Here is a 14,955-nt window from a genome sequence, read left to right as displayed (position 1 = left end):
CATTCGTTTTATGCCATTTCCACTTTGAAAACAAACCTCTATTCAGAAGTCAGCGTTGAAAGGATCTCAAGGCATTGTGGAGGAACCTTATAGAAACATAAAAAGAGTGTGACAGCGAAAAGACACTTATGGATGCAGACAGGCAGTGAAAAGGAACCAAAACAATAGTGTTGCACTTCAATGAGGGGCTACCGAGCGTGTGCCACGGCTTCTGACAGCAGCGATGAACCGGGGTTTAGATGAAAATGAGGAAAAGAACATGAAGGGAAAAGAAAAGATGAGAGAGAGAGAGAGAGAGAGAGAGAGAGAGAGAGAGAGAGAGAGAGAGAGAGATTGTTTGGAAGGGGAGGGGGTTACTTGAGGGGAGCAGGGCTGGCTAAATAGGAATCATCCCTCTTAGCCAATGAGTTTAAAGAGAGAAGCAGATGTCACAGGAGTGAGAGGGACCACCTCCGCAAGCTCAAGCACCCTCAGTGAAAAGAGCGCAATGAGCTGTGCGCTGTCACATCGGTAGTTGCTATCTCCTCTCTCTCTCTCCCGAACGCACACATTCTCGCGCTCCTGCTTGCTTTTGCAGGCTGTCAACTGGAAGCATCAGCATAGGTAAGACTCGCTTGTTACATCGCTGTCTGTAGATTAGCAGAGGATGCCTGAATGCTCATTAAAGTGTGTCTGATTTTCCATTTTGTGGGAGTTAGATGTGAGTTTTTCCTGATAGAGGTACACTCTGAGAAACTGAGGAGGTTCTTATGTAAGTGCCACGGCTTGGAGCTTATTTTACGGAAACTTTGGTATGAGACGAGAGGAGAGAGTCACACCGGCAGCTTTGAGATCTGCTCTTCTCGAGTGTATGAATTATAACTAAAGGAGTGCTCCAAATGAATGGAGTCACTTTGTGTTTTCTCAGAGACATGCCAGTTCAGGTGGTCCGGTCCACGGCCAGGTAAATCACTGTTCAGATGCTGCAATCTTGAAGTAAAAATGACAGCTGTGGGATTTGTGCTGACTTTCGCTGCAATCCGCATGTTTTATCTTTCTCCTGACTACAATAAATGCTGTTTTGTGCCTGCCGGCTCTCGCTCATTCCAGGGTCCCAGCCCCACATCTTTTTGTTCAAGGGGGTGTGCTTAGACTGATCAATTCCTTTATGTGTGAAGGAGACAACAGTGTGGGAAGGTGTGTGTCTACTGCAGGGTGTTTTTCAAAGCTGACTGTGGTTGTCATTAGTTGTCATTTAACTGTCAATGCATGGAGCATTAATGCTGAATATGTACAAAAATTCACCTATCAACAGATATATTGTGAGCTGTTATTGTTTTTTTTTTAGCTATATTTTTGTCCCAAGAGTTGGATGTTGAAGTATGTCTTTGAACTTCCATGACTCACTGACGCTTACCTGCCCTACTTTGAGAAGAGGATGTTAAAGTATTATTCATACTTCATGTAGGAATTCAGATGAAAGCCTCGCAATCTATTACCTGCATTGCTTTTGCCCCATTTTCTCCAGAGTACAAAAATCTGGAAAGTTTACATCAAAATATCAGACGGGAATTTGCTTTGTGTTATTTAGTCAAGTCAACACATAGAAATGGCAGCATATAGAGTTGCGTACAGCCCACATGTCCTGTTTGTGTTGAGATATAATGGGAGTTCTGCTCTTTAAAATATTGAAGATGCTGCAAACTTTTGGAGGTTTTTTTCACATGCAAATTAGTTTTGTGGCAGAATAACTGCAAGTTTGATGCAAATGTGCAACTCTGACAACAAACAGGCGCTGAAGTCGATACTTTAGTCATCTTTTTCACACGGTCTCTTTCTCTGATGAATAATAAATTCAACTCACCAACTGAAAATAGCACCATTTGGTCTGCACACTCCATAAGTAATGTCTGTGTGTCTTGTATTTAATTTATACACGTGATGGCATGTGGAGAAAGAGCTCTGTTCTGCAGCAGCCTTTCGCCTTAATCAGCATCAACCATCAGACGTTTGATCATCTCTATCTGCAAGACTTTCAGCCAACCAAGACCTAGACGTACCTCCCCTCCTGAGAGCCATCTCTAACTGTGATTAACCAAGCACAGCTCAGCTCTCCTGTCTCTCAGAGTTAGTGGATGTACATCCGTCCGTGCCGTTTGTTTTCCGTCTGATCGGAGCTGTAAATTAAAGCTGAAATTGAGAAACGGTGTATCTCACCGCTTGTATTCATTGCTGCTTGCTTGTTTTTGCAGTCGTTTTTGGAGGCGTCTCAGGTGTGAGAATCAGGCAGAGTTATGGCAGGTGTGGACTGATGCATATTCGTAGGCTTGAATCATTCATATAAATAAGATGGAGAGCTCAGGGCCTAACTGTGCTGAGGCACAGAGACTGGCTGTGAATCACTCTAACATCCCGTTAACACCGAGAGCCAGCATCAGTATAAAACAAGAGCGCTTCCCTTATAGTCAACAAAGCTGTCTACAGTGGAAGAGTGTGATTTGCGGCATAGATCGCTTAAGTGATTATACTGGAAACGGTCTAGTTTAGTCACATTGGGTAATTTAACTTGCTTGCAGTGTAGAGAATGTATAGAGTCTGTAGGAATAAAGAATAATCAAGATCAAGACTTTTGCTGAAGTATCCCTAGACCCTGTAATCTCATGGTTTTCTCTTCTAGAGGTTCAGATTTTGACATGTCACTGCTCCGTTCAATTTCACCAAATTACCAAAGTTTGCCATGACAAGCCAGAGATTTCAATACAAACCAGGGTTTAGAAACATTGGTTCATTCTGAGTAGGAACAGTATGTGTTTCCCAACATTCTTTTTAAAATACCAGTTAGAATGAAATCAAAAATCAGTAAATAAATGTTCCATTTATAATGTCACAATATATTCAATTCAGGTTTCTAATCAAAGAAACCTGAACAAAATGTTTTACAGTTTCCACAAAACATGTTTTCTGTTTTCACCCACTTTTCTGCATTGATAATGAAATGTTTCTTAAGCAGCAAATCAGCAAATCATTTGACACTGAAGAAGACTGGAGTAATGATGCTGAAAATTCAGCCTTGCCATCACAGGAAGTGAATTCAAATAGAAAAATAATGCATTTCTTTAAGTTCACTATGAATAGATCTTAGGTGTTTGGTTTCATAAAATATTTTGAGAATTTTTTTAATTTTTTAATTAACAGTTACCATCATTTAAAAATAAGGCTTTTACTCTGGAGCAATTGAAAGGGTTTTTATGCATGTTTTCTATTACATTCTGCTTCAGTTTTCACTTTTGAACCATTTCTACCAGAAAGACTCGGGAGATAAAATGATATAACAAGAGTAAATTTATTAATAGCTCAGCAAGCATAGTCTTTGGCATAGGCCCCATCCTTAGCAAGCAATGCGAGGGTAACGGAATCTGCAAATCCCGCCTGAAGATGAAGGCAGGGGCGCAGCCGACCCCCTGGAGGTAAAGGAAGGGACCATCCTGGTGGTGGTGGGGAGGATGGAGGGAAAGGACCATCTTGGAGGTGGTTGGGGAGGATGGAGGTAATTGGCGCCGTCAGTATCTGCGAACTCAGACGGATGTAAGTACCATTCTTTTATACTGAGAGTGTTAACACATGATTGGTTAGAAGTGAGTTAATTCATGACGCGCTGATTGAGTCTTCCTGGCAGAACTTAACGCTAAGCTTACATTTCTAATCCATGATACAAACGACACGAAATCTCCTCAGATTTTCCTGAGACCATCCAAGTTATTCTGTTCACATTATTTTTATGGCTCTACGCTCTTACCTGTGTGTCAAAATTTGCTCATTGATGTTTCCCCCCCTAAGGTATTGTAGGAGAAACATCTGAGCAATATAATTTTCAAGTACAATCGGCTGTTTCTTCTGTCTTTGTCTGTTAATTGATTATCAATCCTTCTGGTAAAGGTAAAACTTTAAGTTCAAGTTGGTTTCCACCTTTTGCTGAAGCACATACAGAGTTCGCCATTGTTTGTTCATGACACCCAAAATCTCATTCGTCTGTTGATGAAAGCAATTGATTAATACTCGAATTAAATGCTGAACACATCTCTGCTCGCATATCGCTGAGATGTATTGGAGCATTTAAGGTCTTGGCAGACAGGTTCCTCTGTGAGTCAGTAATGGGCGAGGAATGCCAGGAAAGCCAGAGTCCGCACCACCCCCCACCCCGCCCTCGCAGATAAAAACGATGTGTCCCTGGTGGCCCGGAACATGATTTCAGCCCGTATGAGGTTTCAACAGCTTTCTCCATCTGGCTTCTGTGCAAACAGTGTTGCGCACCTTCTCCAGTGTTTATCGATTGAACTGTTCACTCTATCAGTCATCTGATCGTGCTCTCCTTCCTTATTTGCTTCTCCTAAACGTCACAGTTCTTCATCTGAAAATCACAGCAGCCAGCTGAGGACAAGACTAGAGAGAAACTTTGAAAGAACATAAGCCATTATCTGTGAATATATTCTTTAGCAGGACTGTACATCTTTCAAGTCTGTCAGCGTCTTTCTGAAGTTCCTCCTGAAACCGCCGTTGGAAAAACGTGCAATTTTATGAAAATGATGGTGATTACGTAGCCCACTCTTAGCTTGAGTATGTCTTCTCCCAAACTTCTGATGACCTTTACAATCGGAGCATGTTGAAGTGTAAGTACAGATAAGTGTGGTCTCATCAGAAACCAGGAAATGACGTTTTCCCTTTTCCCCACTGTTTCTTGATGAAGTTTGAGTGCACTGCATGTCATCTGGGAGCTTGTTTATGGCGTCTGAATCTCAAAGACTGTTTTAAAGAGGCCTGAAGTAGCATTAGGAACTGCCACAGAGCAACCAAAATGAATATGGTGATTAATTGTGTTTCTGAAGGATGTTGTTGACCAGTAGAGGACATTTGAATGTCTCTTTGAACTAAAAGACTTGCTTTTTTCTATCCAAACTAAAAAGGCTGCTCATGAGGTCTTTTTTTTAATCTCCTGTGTGTGTGTGTGCGCGCGTGTGTCTGTGAATCATAGCTTTGCTTGTTACCCTACGATGATGAAAGGAAGATGAAGGCTTCGTATGTACATATTCAGATCTCTCTGTAATGGATCTGTGCATGGATGCTTTAGCCGACACAAAAGAAAGGAATAGGCATGTGGAAAGCTATTTGTCAATGACAGCTGAACTGACCAGCCTGATTCCTGTGCATTTTAATGGCCTCCTATACACGTGCTGCTGCCTCTGTAGTGTGTACCAGGTACAGATTGCTTTATCATTTTAAATGAAACCTACTGATGTGAAGATATATTACCCCCAGCTGTCTCATAAATCTGTGAGATGGGATAATTTCTCTGAAGCCTGAAGGTTTTTATGAAGAAAATCTGAATGGTTTTTGCAAGTGCAGAACTCATCGCCATAATACTTGAGTGTTTTCGATAGATACTTGGGATGCATGATACGTCAGTACCAAATTGGTTATCTGCTGATATCTCTCTCTCTCTCTCTCTCTCTCTCTCTCTCTCTCTCTCTCTCTCTCTCTCTCTCTCTCTCTCTCTGTCTCGGACAATATTTGATTTTTTTAATTGTTTTTTTTTTCATGTCCTCTATTCTTACATTGAGATTATGTACTTGAAGTAAAATTTTAAAATCATGTTTATTCTTTAATTTAATAACACTGTTGAATGTAACCCAACATTTTTAATACTATACATTATTATACATTATAATGTGGTACTTAAATTCATTTGTAGCATTTCAAATGGCTGATTTTCTATATTAATTAATGAATGAATTAAGTTTAAATGATTAGTATTGGGCGATATTGGATATTTAATTTTTCATGTCCCCATTTTTTACATTGCCGTCATCTAATACACACTAAGTTGATCTTTAAAATAATCGAAAATAAGTTGATCACTAATAATTTGATCACTAGTTGATCACTAATAATTTAACAACATTGTTAAAAGCAATCTTTAGCAAATCTCAAAATGAATATACATTTTTCATACTGTGCATCATAGTGTTGTGGTGCCTAATATATATTTTTTTTTCTCAATTTAGTTGGCTAGTTATTATATATTTAGTTACTTAGTTCAGACAATATTGGAAAATTCACTGTTTATCTTCATGTTTCATATTTTTACATTTTAGATTGTTTGCTGTCATCTAACACTCACTTGATGTTAATCTTTAAAAACTCAAATAATTCAACAACATGGATATATGTAATCATTAGTAATTAATACTGTGGAGTTTTTAATACGGTAGGCTACATTATAATGTTGTCTGAATTCTTGTCTGAAGGAATGCCTGAATTCACTTTTAGCATGTAAAACAATTTATTCACTGATTCACTTATTTATTTTATTTTAGATGAACTATAGTAAACTAGTATACTTTTAATATCAGCATTTATTAGTTATACAGTCTGTCAAGAACAGTGAAAGTCCCAGTGCTGTTGGACTGTGTATCAGCACTTTTGGAATGCTGCTCCACCAATCAAATCCAAGGACCGGAACTAACTGTTATATTGAATACTACTACTGAATACTGGTTCTTTTAATGCATCAACAATTCCCTACACTATTAGCTTATCAAACACAATTTTCTGCTCGAATTAAGCAGGACAGAGCAATCTCTGGGTCTTTACAGTTAACCCACAAGGTTGCATTTGAATTATTTTTGGTGGCGTCACTTTTTCCCGATAAATAGATCACGTTTGTCCAGCGTGCTGTCGGCCTGCCAGTGGCACGCTGTCGCCAGCCCTGTATAATTAATAGCAGAGGGATCTGGAGGCGTGGGGTGGTTTCGCTCTAGCTGTACTGTAGGTGTGTGTCAATCTAGGCTGAGATGTGCTGCCTAGCAACATTAAGATTGCAGTCATGGTGGCCAGAGTTCTCCAGTTCCCATCATGCCCTCTGACCAACAGATCAGGGGAGTCCCAGAGACATAAAATGAAGGTCAACCTCTTTTAAATGATGGATTTGTGACACACAGCCTTAGGCATTGTGTGTGTGTGTATTGTGTACAGCCTTTGTGTTTATCATCTTTTTACTCTTTTAATTCCTTTTATAACTGTATCATTTTTATATCTCTTTTAATTACTTTTATTACTGTTTTAATTTTCCTTGCTTTTATTTTGTGATTATTTTAATTCCTTTCTGTGTAAAGCACTTTGAATTACCATAGTGTATGAAATGTGCTATATAAATAAACTTGCCTTGCCTTATGCATGATACTTCAGTTCTAAAACCTAGTAAGCAGCCTATGGAGGCAGCGTTTTAAGGAATCATATATAACATCAGCATTACATAAGTCCTAAAAGGAGCCCCAGAACACATTGTGCTGAGCTAAGTGAAAAAATAAATGGACAAGGTGAGAAAAGTTGTTGATTTTATAAATGGGGATATTTGATTTAATAAAAAAAATCAATAAAAAAAAAATAGTCTAATTAAAAATTGATTGTATGGAGAATTATCATTTTTTACACTGTTTTGAGTAGAGGTTTTTTTCAGACAAAAACATCCCTTTCTAAAATATAAAGGCTGCTATATTTTCAAATATAAAGACCCAATTTATACTTTGTGAGAAAGAGAAAAGTATCAAAGTATATTTTTTTTCTGCCCACCATCAGAGTAATATCAGAGTTCAGAGTTTTTTTACAATAATTTAAATTCCCCCCAAAAAACATGTTAAAATTTGTTAAACATATTTAATGTTAACATGCTAACTTTAAAGTTCTTAAAAAAATAAATAATAATAAAATAAATAATAATAATAATAATTTTATTGTAATTATGTATGTATGTATGTATGTATGTATATATATATATATATATATATATATATATATATATATATATATATATATATATATATATATATATATATATATATATATATGTATGTATGTATATGTATATGTATAATAACATATATATTTCGCCTTTATTTAGACAAGAGAGGAGAGAGTGGAATTGGACCAGGAATGGACCTCTAGCCGGGACTCGAACTCAGGCTGCCCAAAGTGCAACTGCACCACATGTCGGAGCACTTGCCCACACGGCTATGGCTCGAACCCTAATAAAATCTTTCTGCTGACCCCTAAGCTCCTTTATTAAAATATAGTTAGCAGTGTTAGCTAGCAGTCTTCATGATATAATTTGAGAGTTGCTATTAGTGTTTCTGCCCATGTAGAGTGTCCAAATTGGTCACTTACAGTATTAGGTTCCATGATCGTTAAAATGCTGCCTTAGTAGGTAGCTGTCTATGTAGACAGTACCTTGGTGGCTTACTAGACTTTGGAACAGAACAGTAGTGTGTGCTTGTATTTGTGTGTGGATCTCTTTGTGCTAGGTGTCTTGATAGCAATTACCCTGGAGAGCAGAGCTGCATGACTAGATCTGCAGTCTGCTCCACACATTTCAATTGCATCACTCCCCCACTACCTTCACTAGACGTCGGCATACTAATGGCAAGGCGGGTGGAGACGTGATCTTGCGGGGCCTTGTGAAGTAAGTTGCTTATTGATTCTTATTGGTTCAGGGATGTCCTGGCCTAAGCCAAAGGCCCTACAATCCATCCACTGACACTGAATTCAGCAGTCAAGACACTGGGGAAAAGTCACCTTTATGCACTGGAAACTGCGTAAAGCCCTGTGTGTCCGTAACCTCTATTAGTTCAGGATCATAGACACTCAACGGAACTCCCTGATGCTCAGAGAATAATCATTTTTTAGCAGCTGCATTCTACCACATTCTCATTTATTGTCTAATTGCTTTTCATCCCTGAGCTCTTGATCTTATTGGGTGCTGCAAGTAATGTTAGTGTCAAAATGCTTTGGAAGCAGGATGAAAACATCTTAAAGCTTGTCAGTATTGGAAGTATATGTCTGTCCAGATTAGATGTTATTGAATATTGAATAATTCTCAAGGCTAAATTGTCTCTTTTTTTTTTTTTTTTACCAGTAATACAACAAATGCACTCTTTTTTGGAAACAAATTCATTCTGAGGCACAATGACACAATAATATTCAGAACACAAATCAGGGTAACACTTTATTTTAAGGTGACATAGTTACATGCTACTACGTGTACTTACTATTATAATAACAGTATTATGCATAATTGCAAGTAACTAGCCCTAAACCAAACCCTAACCCTAACTGTTACTCTATAGTAAGTACATGTAGTTAATTAATATTACTCAGTTCTTATTTGAGTAAGTTCAATGTAACTACGTCACCATAAAATAAAGTGTTACCCAAATCAGTAATTCATTTGCATCACTTATTGGCATATTATTGTAGCAAGTCAAATGCATTTATAGATTGAGGATTTTGGCCAAATTGACATGGATTATTAAAGATTCGTTTGATTATTATGTATTAAATTATTTGATCAACAATGCAGTAAAACAATAATATTGTGTAATATATATATATATATATATATATATATATATTTTTTTTTAAATAACTGTTTTCTATTTTAATTTATTTTCAAATGTAATTTGTTCCTGTGAAAGCAAAGCTGAATTTTCAACAGCGACAGTGTCACATAATCCTTCAGAAATGATTCTAAAATGCTGATTTGGTGCTCAAGAAACAGTTGAAGTTTGGTGTCATTGGCTGCATTCCAGTCCAGTCTATTCCAGTCCAGCACTTGCGAACTTCCCCTCGGGGAATCCCTGCCGCCATTTTGAAGTGCGTTCCACTTTGTGAAGTGGACGAGGGAAGTTAATATGGACAGACCCTCGTTCCCTCGATTTTGACCAAGGGAGCGAGTCTACTTCATATGTTCACTTCAGGCATGTCCCACAATGCAGTACGATTGACGTCACTACATATCTTGTCTAATCACCTCTGATATATAAAAATTTTTTTTTTTTTTTTTTAAACAAGCCAAACACACCTATATATATTTGGATGCTTAAACAAATTCTTAAAGGGATTTTTATTTTTAAATAATAAATCAACTCCATAGCTGATTACAAGTGATCAAGGGCTTAGGACGTTCCAATTCAGCCCATTGCAGTTTCCGCCAGTAGTGGGCACTCGTGTAACGTAAGCAATGACGTACATCCGAGTGAACGAGACGGAGAGGAGTTAGCGAGTGAAGGGCATGACAATTTTGGACTGGAACGAAGGCATTGAAGCAGGCTTTACTGATGTGTCTGGCTGATCTATAACTCCATTTTTAGACATGTACTCAAACTTCCTTTAGCACTTCCCCTCGGGGCAATCCCCTCCGCCATTTTGAAGTGCGTTCAACTTCGTCAAGTGGAAGAGGGAAGTTTATTTTGGACAGACCCTCGACATAAGGGCATAAAAAAAACTGGACTTAAATGCATCCTCTGTGTGGATATAGATCTTTGTATTCTGAAAATCTTTGTATTCAGGCAATAGCTACAGTAAAGCAGTTAGTCTTTTTAATGTTTGTCTGCCTGCTATATATCTTAGCATCTGTTAATTACCCTTATTATTAACTGCCAGTTTTGGCACTCTATAATTATGTGTAAACAGAAGAACACCCACATAGAGATGCATCACCATTATCAACAACCAGCTTTCATTTTCCCATCATGCAATCACACTATGTACGCTCAATGATTTTGGCCTTACTACATTAGATATGCTGGGCAATTTCATATCGTTCTCAAAACAGCTAATGGAATTAGTTGTAACTATGTGCATAAGGTGTATATTTGATTCTCTGCGTGTGTTATTTTCTGCTGCATCTGAAAAATATGCAAAATGTAGTTTGGTAAGACAGGCCTGTCAGCTAAATAATTAGTGTTTCCTGGCAAGGTAACTGCTTTTCTTCAACACTATACAAAATATGTGCAAATTAAATTGGTAGTCAGCATTTACAATTATAACCTATTATGATCAATACTATTTTCTTCTGACACAATTCTTTAGTTGAGGCACTGAGTTCACTGGCACTGTCTTGTAAATGCTATCATTACTACATGGTTTTCCTATGCTATCCCTGTACGCACACATGCTTGTTTTTCTTTTATGCAGGGGCTTTGTCATTTACTATCATTTTTTAATGTTGCGCTAATGATATTTTCTCTGTCCTAAAACAAAATGTCAGAAACCTTACCAAGACATTATTTAATATAGTTAAGTAATATTGTCCTTGTGGGGACAGTTGGTCCCCACAAAGCAGTCAAAACTTGACATACACACACATACACACAATTACTGCTCTATTCTTTTTCTCCGTCCTCATCCCTCCATTAGCCCCATTCCTCTGAAGTTCCTAATCCCTGTCAGGTTTGGAGGGGTTTGCGTCCTCCTTTGCATCTTCACCTCTCTACACTCAGTGCAGAAGTGACAGACAACCATTCAGTTTAAGAACTTAAAGAGATAAGACTTATGGGAATAAGAGGGCTCTTTTGTGCCCAATGTGTCTTTTCATAGAGCAGCCTGAATCCTTTGGGTGCTGTGCTGACCAAAAACCTCAGACACATCATGCATGACAACTATCTTTATTCTCACTGAATCTCATCACTCCACCATTAATATCTTCACCTACATACAAAAATAGAGGCTCTGTTCACATTTGATTCAAACCACAGTACGTTTAAAAGATAGTTGTCTCAGTTTGGTGGACAGCTCTGAAGCTCTTGTCAAATCAGATAGTGGCCCGACCACTGAGGGACCTCGAGTTATATCTGCGCAATGAGAAAATGACTTGCAATTTTTGGAGTCTGGCAGATGTACACGGCCCAACCGCTGTGAGCAGCATTTGTTTATGGTGATAGCATTAGGCCGTCTGCCTTCCAAAACCTGGATATTTCCAGACCGATCCCCTCTTGTGCGCTCTCTAAAGTTGGTACTCGCACGCTCCCACATTGCTCTGGAAATTCTCCCCTGGTGGATCATTACTTCAGGCTGCTTGTGCCCGGTGATGGCTCTTAACATCCTCCTTAACATTTGCAGTGCCTTGCATCTAATTAACACATAGCCTGCCTACAAACAATGAAATAATGACTATCGCTGCCTTCGCACTCGTTTACGAGCCAAATGCCTTGTGCCAAGAAATCGGGGAGCTTGTGTCATTTCCAAGGTCTTGGGGGTGTATGGGGAAAAATAAAGTGTGGCGGTATGGCCATTAGCAACTACACATCGAACTATGCATCCCTAATTTATACTTACAGGGATAGTGCAGAAAGCGTGAGGCTATCATAGGGCCAACTGGGAATACTGTTTTAGCTGGCAGTGTTGCTCTATATAAATAGCAACAGACTGGGATAGCAAAATATCGGTAGCTACAGAACAGAGCAAAGTCGGCTTCCGCGAGTGTAAAGCCCTCGGCATTAGTTCTAGAGATCAAAGGCAGCGTCTTCACAATATTGTGAAAGCAAGATCCATTGCAAGAAAATGTTTCCACTGCTAAAATGTTTCCACGGTTCCCTCGGCATCTGCCTGATTTGTTGTTTATGAGGGAGCTTTAGAAGCTGCTGGACAACACGCAAACGTGTTGACAAGCCACCTCCGTTTCTGAGAAAATTGCATCTTTTGCAGTTTTGGTGAACAATGCACAGGTCAATAACTTGCTATGTTATATTGATTGTTTTCTCTTTGGAGTGGCGGGATGCGTTTTGACTGCAAGCTCGGGGAGATACATTACAAACTATTTCTGTATGAAATGGCTCTGCGGTCACCATCTGTTCACGGGTTCCTCTCTACATGCCACGATTAGGTGGGAATAGAGAATTTAAGTTTCTGAGTGAAAAATGGCCATCTAGTCTTGGCTTCATTGCTGAGACAGCAATTTAATGTGTAATGTTTCTATGTTGTTTTTTTAATACTGGAGGGAATAGAACAAGCTGCCTGCAAATCCGAAGTCTATTCATTTTCTTATAGTTGAGGCCTTTTTTTTGTGTGTGTGGATACAATTACAGAAATTTGTATGAGAATATAACTTTAGATCTTTATTTCCATCCTGTTCATTTTCTTGCCATTTTGTAAATAATCAAGATTAAGTGCCTGAGCTTTATCAGATTCTATCTTTGAAAGTCTGGTATACCATTTTATAGGAATACTTACTTAAATTACTACACGGGCATATGCATTTATTAAAAGTAACAGATAACACAGAGCTCGACCTTAAGCCTTTTCATGTGCTTGTCCTTCGGTCATTCACTTGTCCGAGTAAAAAAGTTGCTAGTCCGGAATTGTGTGTGTGTGTGTGTGTGTGTTTTGTAAATATAATTAATTTTGAAGCAATATTCTCATCAGTGTTCAGTCAGCTTTGATATATTTAAATCTGCACCTTTAAAGCTGTGAAGCTTCTGCTGTGATCTTTGTTTGAAACTATTTTCGCTGCTGAAACAAAAATGTGGGACTTAATTTGAACTGTTTATTGAACTGTTGTATGAAATCAATGTCACATTTTCAATCGTGATGGTATTCAGGAAACAACACTCATCGTGTGAGGTTGCTTTACTGTATCATATTATGTTAAAAATATAAAAAACATTTAGATTTTTATAGGCAGAGTTTATTTTGTGTGTGCTTGCTCATTTGTTTAGATTTCTAATTGTGAGGTTACGCGAGCCTCAACAGCACAACATTGTTACCTTCAAATACATTTATTATCCACTATCGATGGCAACTTACAATAAATGTAATCCTTTTTTTTTTTTTTTTTTTTTTTTTTTTTTGTCAATGACGTTTTAATCAGGCTATTTCATTGATTTATTTAATGCTGAAATTTACAGTCAAGACATCATTGTTGTTTCCTGTCAATAAATGATGACTAATGTAGTCCAAATGTGCTCATGTTTCAGTTATGATTACAGTATTGAAGTACAGTCAGAAGACAGCAAAAAGTCTGGTTTTCTTTTAGTTAAATTCAGACTGCATCCAAAAAATCATGGCTGATATACTACATGGTTTTCTAAGATGTGCTCGTGTTTCATTCAATCGATGATTGAGAGAGAAGAGCACAGCAGGTCGGCGTCGCAGACCATCATGAGGTTCATGTCAAACTACGGTGTGCTGTTAGGAGTTCTGCTTGAGTTGTTTTCACTTGTGCTTAAGTTGTATGAGATACTTCTAAAGTCTCCCATGATGCTGTGGATCCCACAATGAGCAGCTACGATTAAATAAAACAGCTTTTTAATAAAAAAAAGTGGATGAAAATACCAGCTACAATTTGAAGATTGTAAGGGACAAAGCAGAAACGCTTCTTGACCTGCGCTTTCTAATTTATTTAATGATTGCTTTGAGCTTGAAAGAAAACCACTGAATCTGCAAGTTAAACAGCACACAAGGCAAATAATCTGAGCTCATGTGAAAACGATTATGCTTATGCTACTTGCTTCTACTTCCTGCACTCACCTGGATGTGCACTGGGCTTAGGTTTCCGTTGTGAGTTCACATAATGACTCAGCATAAGCAAAGATAACTGGACCTTTGCTATTTTCACCAGTTTACAGACTTTTACAGTCTGTACAGTCATACTTTGATGTGAAGCAAAAGACAAAAAACTATAATTAAAATAACTTATTGAATGAGGCAATGAACTATGCATCCCAAAAAGTATTGAGTGAAATATAAAAACAAGAAGGTTTCATTTGTTAACTACATTAGTTAAAGGTAGGGTAGGCAATTTGTTTTATAAACACTTTCTGTTATACTGGTTGAAACTCAATCAATAATTGAAGTGGTCTAAATATTAAAACCTGTACATTGCTGGGAAGGGTAAGTGATTGGTCTATATTTATTCAGGATTATGGATAGTGTTCGACAGGAATTTGGCTACTACACTTTTTTTTTCAAAGATTTTTTTTTTTTTATATATACAAATGGCTTGTAGAAGTTACTGTATATTGTTGCTTAGCAATCATAGAGTTCATGTAGCTCTCTATTGAAAGATTTATACAGAATCGTTAAAACTCGATTTCTCTGGAGAAGATGAATGGGATTCTTCCAAAACCTGACTGTTGTACTCTATTAGGT

The 14,955-nt window shown here is 37.9% G+C and overlaps 1 protein-coding gene across 4 annotated transcripts in view; it reads left to right on the top strand.

Annotated features, from left to right (window-relative positions):
* The first annotated feature begins 542 nt into the window (after positions 1-542).
* thsd7ba (thrombospondin, type I, domain containing 7Ba) overlaps positions 543-14,955 on the top strand; it is a 202,573-nt gene continuing 188,160 nt past the window's right edge. For all 4 annotated transcript variants that reach the window (XR_014628956.1, XM_084421340.1, XM_084421338.1 and 1 more), the window contains exon 1: positions 543-603. The gene's annotated coding sequence lies outside the window, so the exon portion shown is untranslated. The remainder of the gene's footprint in view (positions 604-14,955) is intronic.

This window comes from Rutilus rutilus, assembly GCF_951802725.1.
Source record: "Rutilus rutilus genome assembly, chromosome: 10".
NCBI lineage: Eukaryota > Metazoa > Chordata > Actinopteri > Cypriniformes > Leuciscidae > Rutilus > Rutilus rutilus.
Note: the sequence above shows the minus strand (reverse complement) of the source record. Positions and strands in the feature narration are given on the sequence as shown.